Source organism: Peromyscus leucopus, chromosome 8b (genome assembly GCF_004664715.2).
Source record: "Peromyscus leucopus breed LL Stock chromosome 8b, UCI_PerLeu_2.1, whole genome shotgun sequence".
NCBI lineage: Eukaryota > Metazoa > Chordata > Mammalia > Rodentia > Cricetidae > Peromyscus > Peromyscus leucopus.
The window spans coordinates 80,210,436-80,227,604 of NC_051086.1; the positions used below are offsets into that span (position 1 = coordinate 80,210,436).

The 17,169-nt window shown below is 40.1% G+C and overlaps 1 pseudogene; it reads left to right on the forward strand.

The window, feature by feature from the left end:
* Window positions 1-15,408: 15,408 nt before the first annotated feature.
* Window positions 15,409-15,514, forward strand: LOC114690501 (annotated as a pseudogene).
* Window positions 15,515-17,169: the final 1,655 nt, after the last annotated feature.

The following is a 17,169-nucleotide window of genomic DNA, read 5'->3' on the forward strand; positions in this document are numbered from 1 at the left end:
TCACAAGACAAATTATAGATGAGAGAAACTAATTTTGTGGCTTAGAATCCATAAAGTATTTTTTTTTAAATACAAAAGATTTATATGGTCTGAAAAAAAATATAGCTCAGAAAATATTTAAAATAAAGGCTTGAGAGATAGTTCATTAGTTAAGAACTCTTATGGCTTTTGCAGAGGACCAGGGTTTGGTCCCCAACACCCAGAGCATTTGGCTCACAGTTGATTTTAACTCCAACTCCAGGGGAATCTTCCTCCCTCCTCTGGCCTCCAGGGACAATGTACACACACACCTCCACACAGACACACAAACATACATGTTGTTAAAACTAAATTTCTATTATATTGCATTCAAGTAGATGCATCCTACTGAAGCACGTGTTTGATTCCAATGGAAGATGGTCCCAGACAATAAAGGGCAAGGCTGCCACTCAGAGTTAATAGGCTGATTATTTAGCTTTCCCAAGTACCAAGTTGCCAGTCCAACTCAGCATTACTATAGCAAATGCATGTGCTATTTTAAGAACATGTCTGAGACATGCTGAGGGATAGTGAAACATCACTAGCTGTTTTGGTTTAATGATCACGTCACTTTTGTAACTCCAAAGTCCGGCCGAGTGACAAGAATAGAACAGGGTATTTGCCACATCATTGTGCGTCAAGTCTAAATGGAACATTTCCTACCCAAAGTGAAAATAGCCTAGTCTGGCACTTCTCTGAGCTTAGGAAGGAAAAAAACAATCGTCTGTCAAAGACACTATTTTTATGAGGATTTAACTGGGCAAAAATTGAATTTGTGGCTTGGCCAAGGACATAAATATTTGCAAAAACATCTTGGAGATGACAGTGATATCCACGTTGCCAAAGGGAGCAGCTTTAAAATGATAGGCTGTTGCATGCTTCTCAGAAAACGCTGAATAACAAAGTGACTGGCCCACCATTCCTGCTGCAAACATCCATTCCCCACCATAAAATTCAGCATTTGCAGAGGCATATTAGCTCTCTCACAGTGCCACATGGGAAATCCTTTCAATACAGAATTAAATGGCACCCTACAGCAGAACTCTAGGATTCCCATTACCCCTACCCTTGCCCCAGCTTTAGGTTTGAAACCTGATAAATTATTTCAAATATGTCACTCTAATGTTATATCAAGTTTGCCATTAAATTAAGAGGTTTTATCTTGTCACAAAGACTGTGCCCAGTGGAGACCAATAATTAAAATGATGCAGAGCTAGAGAGATGGCTGAGTGGGTAAAGTACTCAGTGGTGCCCAAGCATAAGGATCTAAGCTTAGATCTCTGGGACCGACTAGAATACTTGGTGGATAGCACACACCTGCAATTCCTGCACTTCTATGGTGAGATGGGAGGAGTCTGGCATACACACCATGAAACAATGAGACCCTGCCTCAAACAAGGTCGAAGGTAAGAACTGACACCGGTTACTCTCTGACCTCCATGTACATGATGTATGTACCCCTCTCCAACACACATTGTACATGCATGCATCATACAAATTCACTCACACCCACACTTCTACACACACTAATTTTAAAATAAATAAAAGGATGAGATTCCTTTTGAAGAATTATACTTGTATAAGAAAAATATATCTTAAAAGATTATTTTTTGCTGTTTCTGTTACCAGAAAAATGCATGTAACTTTGGCTAAACTCGAATAGCACTCCTGCAGTTACTGTAGGTCAGGTCAAATGAAGGTTTCCCGTGGGAGTGCGGTCTGAAGGAAATCTTAATTTACAGGAACTGGTTTTCCCGGTCCTTTTGTTCCCATGATATTAAGTGATTGAATACAATAATGTTTGGAAATAATTCCTCATCCTCTTGTGTGCCAGGATGAGTTTGAAATGCATAAGACATTTCCTAGGAAAAACAAAAGCTGTTCTGTACACATGACAGCTGATTACACTGTGTCAATTTCAGGATGCATCCAACTGGATCCAGTATTACCTAACTTTTACAGAAATGGTTAGCACTGATAGAGTTCTTGATACATCTTACGAACACAAGTTAACATAAGAGTGGACCTTAAGAAGGGTATGCTAAATCTGCCCCACTCCCAGACCACATACTAGGTATTTTTGTTTGTTTGTTTTAGTAGAAAGTATTCACCGGAAGAAAAATTCACAGATATAGAAAGTAGCTTAGTGACTCTCTGAGACAGCTAGAGACAGGGATAAGGATTGACAGCAATGTCCAAAACCTAGGAAGACTCTTTTTCTTAGGATAAGGGGTAGTGGTAGTGGTAGCAAACATTTTTTTTAAAATTTAATAATGGTTTAGTGACATAATAGTACATATTTACTAAACATAAATCTTATTTCAGTAAATCTTTTGAAAAAGCAAAGGACCTGACATTGAATGGATATTTACCAGACTTAGGATACTACCAGATACTTGCTTATTTATAATCAAGCATCTTGATAGCCACTCTTCATGTGGCAGGGAACCTGGGATAGGAATGCAATTTTACTTTGCTCCTCTACAAGAGTAAGAAGTAGAGATGCTGCCTTGACTCAAGTGGAATGTGTCCAGTGCTTTCTTTAGTATTTCAGAAACAGTTCTACAGTGCTGTAAAATCACTCTGTAATTCAAATTAGTAAATATGGAGACAGTCAACTCTGTGTTTGGTTTGCTAGCAATGTGTGTGTGTGTGTGTAGAAAGGGTTCATAACAATGTACCCCAGTTTCTTCCCTGAAGGTTAATATTGCTTGTGAAAAAAATAAGAAATGATTTTGAAAATACCAAAGGATGTTTCAAATTGTAAGGGACACTTAGTCAAGTGAGCCCCACAAGAGTTCAGACAGTGAAGGTCACAGCACAGCCTGTATCAGGAGGAGCTGGGAACAAAGGTGCATTTGTAAAAGAGATGCTAAATTTGCAGCACCAGATATAGGCTGGGGGCGTCTCTGAGCAAGTGTGGAGCCAAATCAAAGTGTCCTTGCAAAGTGAAACTAAATCATGTTTATTTTATCATGTGACCCAGGCAGATGAGTGGATAGGTCCTAGAAGAAGAAAGATGGAGTAGAATGGATCGCAGAAAAGAAATGACAGAGATTTCATGACTCCATGAGAACAAAATGATCAGTGGAACCATAGAGTTGTCTTGGGTATGGGAGGATGGCTAAACAGCCATTATTCCTAATATCCACTTAGTCCTTTCTACACCTTGCAAGACTGGCATCTGATTCAGGAAAACCAAGTCTAAGAAATAAATGGAACTCACCCAGCATTATACATTCATTGTTGAGGCTAGAGGATGTGCCTCATACCTCTGAATGTAGGGGCCCCTTTTCTTTCTGCAGCCATAATTGCAAAGTCAAAGGTCCCTGGGAATCAGATTGACAAAGTAAATGGGTGACACATTTTAAGCATCATGGAAATGACAAAAATTAGCAACTGGCATTTGGCCTTGTTTTCCAGAAGCAATAAGGAATGGTGGTGACCGTGGCAAATACCTCACTATAAAGCCAATGCACTAGCAGTTCTCAGGAGGGGAAAAGTCTAGACCTCGGGTTGCAAAAGTAGGAATTTAGGAATCAACTTGGATGCTGTTTCTTTTTTCCTCTCGCCTTAGAGCCAAATCCTGGACACTTGCTTACATGGCTCTAATGTGAAATGACCTCAGAATCACAAGCTTGAACATTTGGTCACCAGCCAGTGTTGCTGTTTTGGAAAGCTTTGAAACCTTTGGGGTGAGAGGCATGCATGGCAGTGATGGGTCACTGGAGGTGGGTCTTTGAAGCTCATAGTCCTGTTGGCTGCCGTTCTTGTCTTTCTTCTTGGCGGATGCCATGGGAGAACTGGAGGTAACAAGCTCCCACCACTACGGACAGGAGCCAGTCCCAGCCACCACACCTTCACTACAATGCAACTGTGGGCCAAAGTAAACCTGCCCTCCCTTAAACTGATTCTGTCACAATGACTAGAAAAGTAACTAATGCACCCTCTTTAAGATGTAACCAAAATGTGGGGCTGAGGATGCAAACAGGGTGAGTAGAGTGCTTATCTAGCAGACATGAAGCCCTGAGTTCCATCTACAATACCAAAACAGACCAGATATGATGGTCCATGCCACTATTACAGTTCTAGCAATCAGGACACAGAGGCAGGGGATTCTGTTCAAGGTGAGTTCAAGGCTGGCTTAGGATAGAAGAGAACAAATCTCACAAAACAAAAAACAAATAACCAAGCAAGCAAGCAAACAAACAAACCCAAACTAGACAGTCTCCTTCCAGATCCTCTCTCTAACCTTACTCTGAGTTGTCTAGGTCATTTTAGGCTTTATTTTGGCTCCTTATCAAAAGATAACTTCAGGGGCAGCAGGGATGCCCCAGTAGTTTACAGAGCTTGCTACACTCTAGCAGAAGACTGGAATTCAGTTCCCAGCATCCAACTTGAGTGGTTCATAGCTGTTTGTAATTTCAGCTCCAGAGAACTTGACACCCTTTTCTAGCCTCAGCAGGCACTTGAACTCACATGTACTTATCTACCACTCACATACATATATACATAATTTTTAAAAAGATAACTTCAAAAGGGTAAAAATGTCAACCATTTTCTGGGACGAGCAATTTTATTGAGCTAATTCAAGAAGCAAAAAAAAAGCAAATTTTAATTAAAAATACGGACAAAATGTTTAAACAAACACTTCACACTAAAGATATTCAGTATCCCAACCTATGTCAAAAGCATCATCAAGGAAATGCAAATTAGAGCCACATTGAGGTGCTATTGTGTGCACATTAGAAGGGCCACTTGTAACTTAGTGAAATATTTACATTGCTTTCATATGTTTTTGTGTGTGCTGCTTGTAGTAAAGATGACAAAAATTCTCATCACATTATCCTGTGATGCAGAAGTTTGAGTGTCCTTTCTTCTGCTGTAAGACCTCTTACCAAGAAAAAGCCAGGATTTCCATGAAAGCTAGATGATTCTCTGAAAGCTTAGCTTTCATATGGTATTTCACAGGCTTGAACTTCTCAATAGTTGTTGATTTAGATGCTTCAGTCATCCTTAGGTTCTTGCATGTGAATCTCCCTTGCAGCAGCTTGCCTCATGAAGTACAGGAGACACAGAAAAGCTCTCATGTTGTCACCCAAATCCAGTTGGTCAAAATGACATATCATGCTGCCCTCTACTGATTAAAACCAAACCACAGGTGCCACTGGCACTCAAGGGGAGGGAATGATCATGTGGGGACAAGAATACAAGAAAGTGGGATCTTCTGAAACTGTATTAGTAGCTGCCTACTACAACATGATCTGACAAAGGACTTGTATCCAAAATAGTAATGAATTCTACCACTCCATAAAAAGATACAGAGCTCAATTAAAACACAGGAAAAGCACTTGAGTAGGCATTTCTCAGAAGGAGACACCTGATACCCAAAAAGCATATGAAAAAGTGCTCTGTATCATTAGTCATCAAGGAAATTCAAATTAAAACCACAAAGAGGTTCTCCTACACACCCACCACGAAGCTAAATTTAAGTACCTGACAATACTGACTATTGTCCACAAAGCAAGGTGATTAGAACTCTCATTACTCCTCGTAGGAGTGTAAATGGACCAACCACAATGGAAAACACTTTGGCAATTTCTAATAAAGTTAAACACACACCTACTCATGACCCAACAGTTCCACTCTAAGGTAGTTCTTAAGAGTAAAGAACACTTGATTCACACACACTGGTGTTTTTCTTTCTGTTATATCCTCGGGCTCTAGAACTATGCCTAGGATATAACAAGTGCTTAATTTAATTCCTATTTATTCAGAAATAAGTGAAGGATGGCGCTGTTGAGATGGCTCAGTGGTTAAGAGCACTAGCTACTTTTCTGAAAAACCCAAGTTCAATTCCCCACATCCATGAAGAGCAAGTCACAACTGCCTCTAAATACAGCTCCCAGGGGATGTGATGCCTCTGGCTTCTTCATGCACAGTCACTCATGTGAACAAGCTCCCACATAAACTAATATATATATATATATATATATATATATATATATATATATATAAATCTTTAAAAAGAAAATAGCAGAGGTTGTGGTCTTAGTTGGTATGGTTCTGATTGATCTTTTGACTTTCTATTTGGGATGGATTCCATATATCTCATTCCTTCTACCAACAAATACTTTCCCATTCTCGAACTTTGAATACATTTATATTGAAACTTTTCACAAAATATTATGAACTTTTGATGTATTGTTAATAGGATCTTAGTTGAGCATCAGATGTAGAACTTATTAAAACTCAGATTCCTGGGTTCTTTCAAGAGAGTTTCTGATTCACTTGAAGATAGACCTCAGAATTTACATTTTTAACAAGTCTTAGGGAGACAATGATGTGTTTGATGTTAAAATACTCTAAACAACCAGTCTAATGTACATTGTGACACTGACAGTCCTCTGGTACTTTATCTGTTTTATGATATATTTTTTAATTGTTTGTTAATTTCACACATGCATGCAATACAGTTTGATTAAATCCACCCCATTCTCTCCTCTTCAATTTCTTCCTTCCGTATTCCTCCCACTATCCACTCCCAACTTTATGTGCTCTTTGTTTTTTTTTTTAATTTTTTTTTAATTTTTTTTTAATTTTTTATTTTTATTTTTTTTTTGGTTTTTCGAGACAGGGTTTCTCTGTGTAGCTTTGCACCTTTCCTGGAACTCGCTTTGGAGACCAGGCTGGCCTCGAATTCACAGAGAATGCTCTTTGTTTTTAAGCTATTTCAATTTACTTAGTCCTTCCAATATGTGCATGGGTGTAGGGCCATCTACTGGATCATGGGTAACCATTCAAGGACTGCATCTGTAAAGAAGGTTATTCCTGCCCCCAGAACCTATCAATTACCAATATCTTCTCAGATAGGGGTCAGACTTCCTGAGCCCCCTCTCCGATTCATGCTGGAATTTTGCCTGGCTTGATCATGTGCAAGTCTTTTGCACGCAGTCCCAGCCACTCCAGATTCATGTGCGCAGTGCCCTGCCACGTTCAGCAAATAATGTTTAACCAGTGATGTCTACTACCTCTGGCACCTTCAGTCTTTCCACCCATTTTTTCATGAAGATGCCTGAGCCTCATAGGAAGTGAGTGTGACATAGATTTTTACCCTGTGTTTTTTCTACTATGTTTTATATTTTACATTTCAGCCTCTGAGTCTCATCTTTAAAGTTTTATTTTGTTTTGTTTTGTTTTTCCACTAATGTGTGTGATCCCAGTTTGTATTCATATTTAGGACTGAAACTCTAGGTGTCCATGTGTATTCGATAGTCTCTCTCTCTCTCTCTCTCTCTCTCTCTCTCTCTCTCTCTCTCTCTCTTTCTCTCTCTCTCTCTTCATCCCCCCACCCCAGTCTGTCTCAGTGTATGTGAGGTGATTTTGCTTGTGTGCCATCTTGGATTAGGTATTCCAAACACATGTTCTATGAGGTGATTCTTTCTGTTTGTATTAATTTTTTTTTCATTTATTTTACATACCAATCAGTTTCCCATCCCTCCTGGAACCTGACATCTACCCCTCTCCCATCTACTCCATCTCTGTTCAGAAAGGGGCAGGCCTCCCATAGGAGTCAACAAAGCATGGCACATCAAGCTGAGGCAGGACCAAGCTCCTCCCCCTGCCTCAGGGCTAGTGGGGCAAGGCAAGAGGTGATTCTTATGGAAATCATTTTCAAGCAATTGCCCTATTGATTATTATAGGTTGGAGTTTTAATAGCAGAGAATAGGATGATGCTAAACAAAGGAAGAAGGGGATTCTGGACAAAATCATAGCTCCAGTGGACTCTCAGAAGGAGTCTCTGGGGATGAAGAAGTGAGTCAAACTTTCACCACCCTTTTCACTCCATCATGGGGTAAACGTCATGTGAGAGGAAGAACTCACATAGAAATGAGTTCTCTCTTTGGGCTGCAGAGCAAAGATGCTCTGGTGGCAAGAAATACTTTACTAAGCAAGTCTCAGATACCAAGCAGCTCTTAAAGGCAAAAGCACACAGAGCTATCAATGGTGCCAAAACAGGACCAAGGGAATCTGTAGGTAAATCTGTAGGGAATCTGTAGGGAATCTGTAGGTAAATCTGTAGGGGAATCTATAGGTAAATCGGTAGGGAGCCTGTAGGTAAATTTGTAGGTATCTCTGTAGGGGAATCTGTAGGAGGGGAACAACACTTGAAATGTGGAGAGGATCAGGAGTTTCACATTCGGAAGTGTTGAGAACTTTTCTTTGGAGACATCTGGAGGCATTTTCTTACCTCTTCTGTGTTTTGCCTTAAAGTATATGTGCACCACATGCATGCTGTGTCGAGGCCAGCAGTGGGATTTGGACCCCTTGAAATTGGAGTCACAGATAGTTGTGAGTCACTGTGTGAGTGCTGAGAATTGAACCTGGGTCCTCCAGAACAGCAGCCAGTTCTCTCTGTTGCTGAGCCATCTCTCCAGCCCCTGTACATATTTGCTTAGAGTGATATCAGGATGTTGGGTAGAAACATGAGCATGTAAGCTTCCTAGATCACAACACACACTCTTCTTCAGTTTCCTTGTCTCCTACTGTGTTTAGAGTCCCAGAGTCTGGAGTTGTACCAGGTCAACTTTTCCACAGAGCAGTGGTTCTCAACCTGTGGCTCACACCCCTTTGGGGGTTGGACAGCCGTTTTACAGGGGTGGTATATCAGATATTTACATTACAATTCAGAACAGTAGCAAAATTACAGTTATGAAGTAGCAATGAAAGTAAGTTTATGGTTGGGGGCCACCACAACATGAGGAACTCTATTCAAGTGTCACAGCATTCGGAAGGTTGAGGATCACTGCCACAGAGTAAGCCTCTTCTCTCCTCTGGGGTATTACATTGTTGGGTGTCTTGTTAGAAATCAGCTAGCTAATAACCCAGGCTATGAGGAGATGAGAAGATGGCCTTCCCTTTTGGAGAGGATATTATTATTAAGGGGATGAGAAAAGAGGCTCATATTAGCAAAATGCCTAGGGGAGATCTTTGACTCACCCACAGCTCCTAAGGCACATTACTTAAGTGAAACAAATTTAACAAAGGCTGAGTCTACTAAGTTAGGAAATTGTAACCTGTAGCTTCACACACCCCTGTGACAATGAACTCAGATCTGAACTTGTCTAAACACAATCCTCTGCCCCCTTTTTTTAAGCCTGGGAATCTATTTCAGGATCACAGCAGCTCAACTTGATTCCAATCATATTCTTGGACTCTATTGTGGTTTATGAAGAAGGAATAAGAACTTTAATAAGCAGTAGGTATATTGAATGGTATAATAAAGGTAGAAAATATGATGCATTGATGCATGGAAATTTTATTCTTCAGTTATTCTTTGGAATAGTAGCACTCTATTTTTGACAGTTTATTTCCTAACTTGATACTAGGGGCTTCCTACATGAATGAACACTTTTCGCAATATTTGGAAATTATTCTAGCAGATGTTATTATCCATTACAAGAATTGACAGAATTTATTACCTTGTCCAAATAATCTTTAGTACCTGAATTCTAAGAAAAGGTATTTATCAATAAACAACTTAACACTATTGTTGTAACAGTTTGCTATAATTAAGGAGGAACAAAGATTTGAAGTAGTTACCAATAGTGCATTTTGAGGGAAGTCCTTATGTATAAAAGGGAAATAACAGTACCTTCTTCACACTCATGTTATATATGATAGTACCTGTAAAGTGTGCATTAAACTGCATGTTGTTTTGTAAGTGTTTGGGGGTGGCCTCTGCTTCCTTCCCTTCATCTACCCCACATCTCTGCAAAGCATACATTTAGCTTTGATAGAATTTGTTGCAAATTTTAAGAGAAACCAGTGGTGCTAAATGTTGTTTAAAATCCTTTACTATTTTATGTCAATCAAGGTCCAGGAGTGAGAGAGAGGACATACAATAGAAGATAGAAACCAAGACACAAGAGAGTTTACTTTCGACAGAATTCATTGCAAAGTCGTGGATGAATGTAGGAGATCCACAATGCAAAACCTCACAGTTAATGATAAAAACAGTTAGTAAACAGATGATGGAAGTATTGACAGAATCTAGAAGGAAAAGTCGCTCACACATTTCATGAGGTGTGTTCAGCATCCTAGCTTGCAAAAACACAGCAGCTTAGGATATTCACCAAGAGACAGTCAAGGCTATAAATACTTGGACCTCTAGTTCCATCCAGTCCTCACAGGGGCACATCTTCATTCACTAAGCCTATCCATAAGCTAGAGGGAATTAGGGTCCATGAAGGGTCCATGAGGATGGGAAGTCTCCAAGATAATTGTCTGCCCCTAAACTTTGCTAGAATTTTAAGAATGAGCACAGCTATTTTATTCATGGTTATGGTTTATCAGAGTCAAGAGCTATGGGACAAATCCAGCAAAGGAGAAAAGCACAGGTATGCAGCTTCCAGATGAGTTCTTCCAGAGCTGTTCCATGAATAGTGTCTGTTTCTGCTGGCAGTGACCAGTGGAAATATTCAGGGAAGATGGCCCACTTCGGAAGCTTATTAAGGATTGGTCATTTGCATACAATGCCGGCCCATGGGATGACATTAGTTTCAAATGCCATCAAAGGAAAAACATGAGGCCCAAGGCACCATCATACATACCATCACTGCTACAGACATTTGGTATGATCTATAATACTCCCCAAAACAAGGACACTTTGAATAGAGAACACAATGCAGAGATTATAGGTCACATCTCAGAAATTTGGGTGAAAGGACAAATTTTGCCTTGTATTATATTAACTATTTATTGAGCATACCTACATAAGTTTGGGGACTGAGAGCAAGATGGAAATGTGCTCCATCTATTCATAAAGTATTACAATTTCCTCTCCACCCTGTGGGGAAGGTGACATAGCAATATTAAACCAAGAATGTGGCTCTTCTGAGTGTGGCATATAGCTTAACATTCCCGCACTCATGAAACCAGTCTGTAGTTCAGCATCCACCAGAAGAGACTGGTGAAGGTGAGGAAAAGGATGGAGGGCCACACGAGGGAACTTGGAGCCAATGGAAGCTATTTTATCTGTGTCACTGTGTGTACACAGGCCTCTTAAAAATTATTTTCTCTGGGAGTCTACAGATACACGAATCAGGAAAACAGAGCAGTCACTCATTTCTCTAACACCCAGTTCATTAGTTACCAACTCATGGTGCCTTGTGTTTATCTATACTGCCTCCTACTGCTTTTTCTCATATTTCTAAACAAACTCTCAATCATGGCTCATTTTAACCTATACATGTATACATTTTAACCCATAAGGCATTTTAAATTGTTTGCTGGGTGTAACCACATACTTTGAGTATTTTTAATATGTTTAAATGTTGCTTAAAAATGTCACCTTTGGGGGAACTGCATTCTATTTTATTTATCTCTCCAGTTACTTACATTTTTATTCCTCATTTAAAACAATATATTAGATGCCATTAGAGTGATATCCTTTGATAAGGTCTATGGTTATTTTCTTAGCATAAGAATCCTGGATGAGAATTTTGGTTCACAGGAGATGCCCATGTATCTTAAAATTGTTTCTTAGACACATAAAGCCCCTTTTAAATTTAAAGAAGATTTTTTTTGAGTTAGTTTTTCTATGGCTTCAATTATTGACTAGTTGCTCACATTTTTCCTCATTGGTCCATGTGAGGATTCTGGTGGGTGAAAAAAATCAGTTCCTAGTCTTAAGGCTTATAAATTTTTAGCCTTATAAATTTTTAGGGTACATAAAATAGTTGAAACAGTAGTAGTGTATGCAAAAGACTTATGTATCTTTCGGAAGAAGTAGGAAAAGGCTGTAGGAATTTAGAAAGAATTAAAATTCTCAGTCATTGTTTAGAGTAGACAGTATTTGAAGACAGACTGGAAGCATAAATTCATGAACATCATATCCACTTAGTAAATATATATCTGAGTTCATAAAATATGTCTTATTTTTACTATCAGAAATTAAGCAAACATAAGCAAACCAAACAACATAAACAAACAAGTGAGGACTAGTTACTACTATAATGACATGTGGTTGTGGGCTTGACTGACATGAGCCCTTCAGGAGTTGTCTAGACACTTAAACCATTTGAGTAGTCATGGATGGAAAACAAAGCAAAACAAAAGAAAGGACTGGGAAATAAAGATTCCAGCCATGAGGAATTTGGCACATTATGTCTGGTGCAAAGAGAAACTACATTGGATATAAGGACTGATGTTGAATAGCTCCAGATTCATTCATTTTGTGTGTGTGTGTGTGTGTGTGTGTGTGTGTGTGTGTGTGTGTGTGTGATGCATGTCTGTGCATCATGTGAATGCAGTGCCCACAGAGCTTAGAAGAGGGCATCAGATCCCCAGGAATTGGAGTTACACATGGTTGGGAGCTGCACTGTGGGTGCTGGGAACCTAACCAAAAATGGATCCTCTGCAAGAACAGCAAGTGTCCTTATCTCCTGAGCCACCACTCTAGCTGATGTCACATCCAAATTTTAACCATGTGCCCTTTAGAGTTATCAGCTATCGAAGGGGTCCATTGTGTAGTAGAATAGAAATGAATTGATTCCTATCTTGGGGTTTCTATTTCTGTGACAAAACACCCTGACCAAAAACAATTTGGGGAGGAAAGGGTTTGTTTGACTTACACTTCCACATTGTAGTTCATCGTCTAAGAAACCTAGGACAGGAACTTAAGCAGGACTGGAACCTGGAGGCAGGAGGTGATACAGAAACCACAGACAGATGCTGCTTATTAGGTTGCTCTTCCTGGATTGCTCAGACTGCTTTCTTATAGAACCCAGGATCACCAGCATGGGGATAGTACCTCCCACAATAGGCTGGACTGTAGCACAAATCTTAACAGGTCTTATTAATAAAAACAAACCTGGACCCAGGTATTTGGGTGAATGCTGGAAGATCAGAGAAGCAGAACAAGCTACAGCTTCCTCACCTCGCCAGTTCCTCAGCTGATCCTGTTTCCTCAGACTGGAGGCCTCTGAGTCCTCATCCAGAATGAATCTCAGCTGAACTGCTGCTCAAAAGCCTAAAAGCTTAATCAGGATCTAGTTTCTCATTCTCATGCCTTAAATACCTTTCTGCTTCCCGCCATCACTTCCTGGAATTAAGGGCTCTTGTTACCATTCCTAACTGTTTCCAGTGTGGCTTTGAACTCACAGAGATCCAGAGGGATCTCTGCCTCTGGAATGCTAGGATTAAAGGCGTGTGCGCCACCATTTTCTAGCTTCTATATCTAGTGGCTGTTCTGTTCTCTGGCCCCAGATAAGTTTATTATGGTGCACAATATCACCACACTGGGCCTTCCCTATCAATAACTAATTAAGAAAATGCTGTTCAGCTGGATCTTATGGAGGTATTTTCTCAATTAAAATGCCCTCCTTTCAGATAACTTCTTTGTGTTTCAAGTTAACATAAGCCTAGCCCGCATAGTTCCCATTAATTTTATTTTTATAAAAGACAAAAAATGGATTTCAACAATTCTCGCTCATATAAACCCTCCTCTTTCTCGCTAATTAGACTCCCGGCTCTCCACCCGGGGCCTAGCCAAGGTTGGATAAAACACAGGAACGAATAGCCAAATGAATGGAAACACATGAACTATGAACCAAAGGCTGAGGGGCCCCCAACTGGATCAGGCCCTCTGAATAGGTGAGACAGCTGATTGGCTTGATCTTTTTGGGAGGCATCTAGGCAGTGGTACCAGGTCCTGGGCTCATTGAATGAGTTAGCTGTTTGAAACCTGAGACTTATGCAGGGACGCTTGGCTCAATCTGGGAGGAGGGAACTGGACCTGCCTGGACTGAGTCTATCAGGTCGATCTCAGTCCTCAGGGGAGGCCTTGCTCTGGAGGAGGTGGGAATGGGGGGTGGGCTGGGGGAAGAGGAGGGGGCAGGAGGGGGGAGAACAAGGGAATCTGTGGCTGATATGTAGAACTGAATAGTATTGTAAAATAAAATAATAAAAAATATTTTAAAAAAAAGACAAAAAATGCAAAGGAAATTTTAAAAAAGACACTTAAAGCTCCCCAATTTCTATTTCTGGAAGAAAACAACAAAAACAAATATTCTTGTTTTATTTTACAATTGAACTTCAAAATAATATTTTGCACTGTGTGTGTTTGTGCATGCCCATGTACGTTCATGGAAGCTGGATGGAGGAAGTCAAGTGTCCTCCTCTGCTGATTTCTGCCTTACTTTCCTTGAGGCAGGGTCTCTCACTGAACCTGAAACTTGCAGTTATTAGCTTGGTTGTTGGTCAGAGGGCCCTGGGGACATTCTTATCTCTGCCCTCTCCCCCAGCACTGGTGTTCCTGGCTTTATCTACATGTGTGTCAGGTCTCCATGTTCATGCAGCAAATGCTCTTACCTATTGACTATCTCCTCAACTGGAGATGATTTTTTAGTATCAATTTTTACAGTGAATTTATAGACTTATGTTGATCTATTAATTCGGTTCTTTTTCAGTCTTGCTTGCCTTGGTGGCTATGTTATTTTGAGAGTATGTGATTATGTGTGATGTGTGTTTTTTTTTTAAAGAACTCTTGCAGAGACTAGGAAAAGGATAGTGGATGATTTGTTTGGAATCAATCCACCTGGCAAAAGGAAAAGGGGGAAAATAGATTTGGCCTTCATCAAGAATAGCTACAATTTTGTAGAAGATAAATAAAAAAAACACCTGAATTTTGCCTTATTGAGAACGGTATTTAGATCTTTAAACATTTCTCTCTTATACTCACATATATTAAAAACAAGACATCTGATTTATCTACAGAGATGCATAATAATGTAGATTTAGACATAGATGACTTCAGAGTATATCAATTATTAAGAATTTTTATATAGTTTTTTCTCTTTTTTATTATTAAGAAATTTTCTATTCATTGTACATACCAACCACAGATCCCCCCTCTTCCCTCTTCCCACCCCTCAGCCTTCTCCCCCAACCCTCCTCCTATTCCTACCTCCTCCAAGTCAAGGTCTCCCCTGGGGCATCAGCAGAGCCAGGGACACACAGTTGAGGCAGGTCCAAGCCCCTACCCCCTACACCAAGGCTGTACAAGGTGTCACACCTTAGGCACTGAACTCCAAAAAGTCAGCTCATGCACCGAGGACCGATCCCTATCCTCCTGCCTGGGGGCCCCCCAAACAGTTCAAGCTAAACAACTGTCTCGTGTATCCAAAGGGCCTAGTCCAGTCCCATGGGGGCTCCACAGCTATTGTTCCACAGTACATGGTTTCCGATAGTTTGGCTGGCCGTCTCTGTATGCTTTCCCATCAAGATCTTGATGTCCCTTGCTTATAGAATCCTTCCTCTCTTTCATCGATTGGACTCCTGGAGCTCAGCTTGGTGCCTGGCCTTGGATCTCTGCATCTGCTTCTATCAATCGCTTCTCAGCCTTTTGACTAAGATCAATGGTAGTATCTGCTCTTATTAAAAATTTTTAACATTTTGTAAATTAAACTGCATTTATATTAAGCAAAGACATTCTTAAATTAACTTTGATAAACTCGTAAAGTTTCCTTGTTGCATATCTTTTACATATATGAATATTTTTATATATATTAAAATTAAATTTTAAATATTTTCTAACGTATTAAGTAGCTTTTCTCCATTGCCACACTATAACTGAGAGCTATGCAAATCTGGGCCAGTTACATTGTACATCACTGTCTTCACCAGTAAGACTGGTTCCTATTGGAATCACTTGTTTTGAAAACATGAAAGAACTTTATTGTCTGTTCAATTTTAGTTTATACAGAGTTCAGAATAGTTCTGAGAGCATTGGTACCACACAACTACATTAACCAAGGTGTCTGTCCTATATAATTCACATCAGCTGCTGGTGATGTAATCTTTCCAATTATCCTGGCTTAAACATTTCAGTTCAGAATTACAGTATTTCCATGTTTAGACAGAGAGAGGCTTCCCATAGGCTTAGGAGCAACATCCATGGTCTGTTAAAAGGATGGCTGCTGTGGGCTATGGTATATCTGCACACAGTCTAATCCCCATTAGGCAGAGCTATAATGGAGTTGCAGAAACTATGTCAAATTACTCCTGTGTCGTAGGCATTTTCTGGCAAAACTGAAAAAAAAAAAACAAAAACAAACAAACAAAAACAAGAATACCAGAAGTTGGGTCTAGATTGTATTTGTAGTTACATACTCACCTCTATATAGTTATGTATTTCTAACACTCTTCCCAACTTACGGTGGATGCTGAATTGATTTTTAACTACATTTAGCCTCATTTTTTTAATAAAACTTTTTAAAAATTTATTTTATGTGTGTGTGTTCTGACGGAATGTATGTTTGCATGCCACATGTGTGTCTTGTGCCCATGGAGATCAGAAGAGGGCATCAGCTCCATTAGAACTGGAGTTTCAGGTGGTTATGACCTACCATCTGTATTTTATGGCATACAGTATACTAACTGTATACCATTCAGTCCTGGGAATTGAACCCAGGTCCTCTACAAGGGTTCAAGTGCTTCTAACCACTGAGTCACGCCTCCAGCCCCTCTGTTTAACCTCCCCCTTTGTACCTTATACTGTTCTCTGGAGCAGTGAAGAGAAGCAAGTTCTTGTCCAAGTCTTGTCGGTGACAGTTTGCTTCTCTCCCTGCTAGTCCGGCATCCTTGAAGTCATTGTGGTGAAAGCAAGCATACGGCTTTCCCTGCAGAGTTCAGTTTAGTTTTCCCATCCCAGAAATTTGTGCTTTTAACAATGTCAGCTTCAGTGTGTTCCCTGGGCCACACTTGGAGACCTTTTTCTTTCTGTCCTCTTCAAACTGGGAAGCTGCAGCACAGTTGACATTCTTTGATGACAGCATTCTTTGATGATGTGATGATACAGGTCTGTGGGGAACTGGCATGAGGGCAGGAGGATTTTCTGTGTGCATGAACAGCTCTTGAGACTTAAATATTGTCGAGTTCAAGTTCAGAGCCACCGGTCTCCCCTTCCTCAATTTCGTACAAAGAATCCTGATTTCCTACTTCTAATCAATTGGTCTTAGGGTGTTTCTATGCTGGGCTATCTATTCACAGGGATTTCAGGGCATTTGTGGGTACTAAAGTCAGTGCTCTGCTTTCCAGAGATCATCTTTACTCTGCATGATCTGTTATTCACCTCTTCTAAACACATCT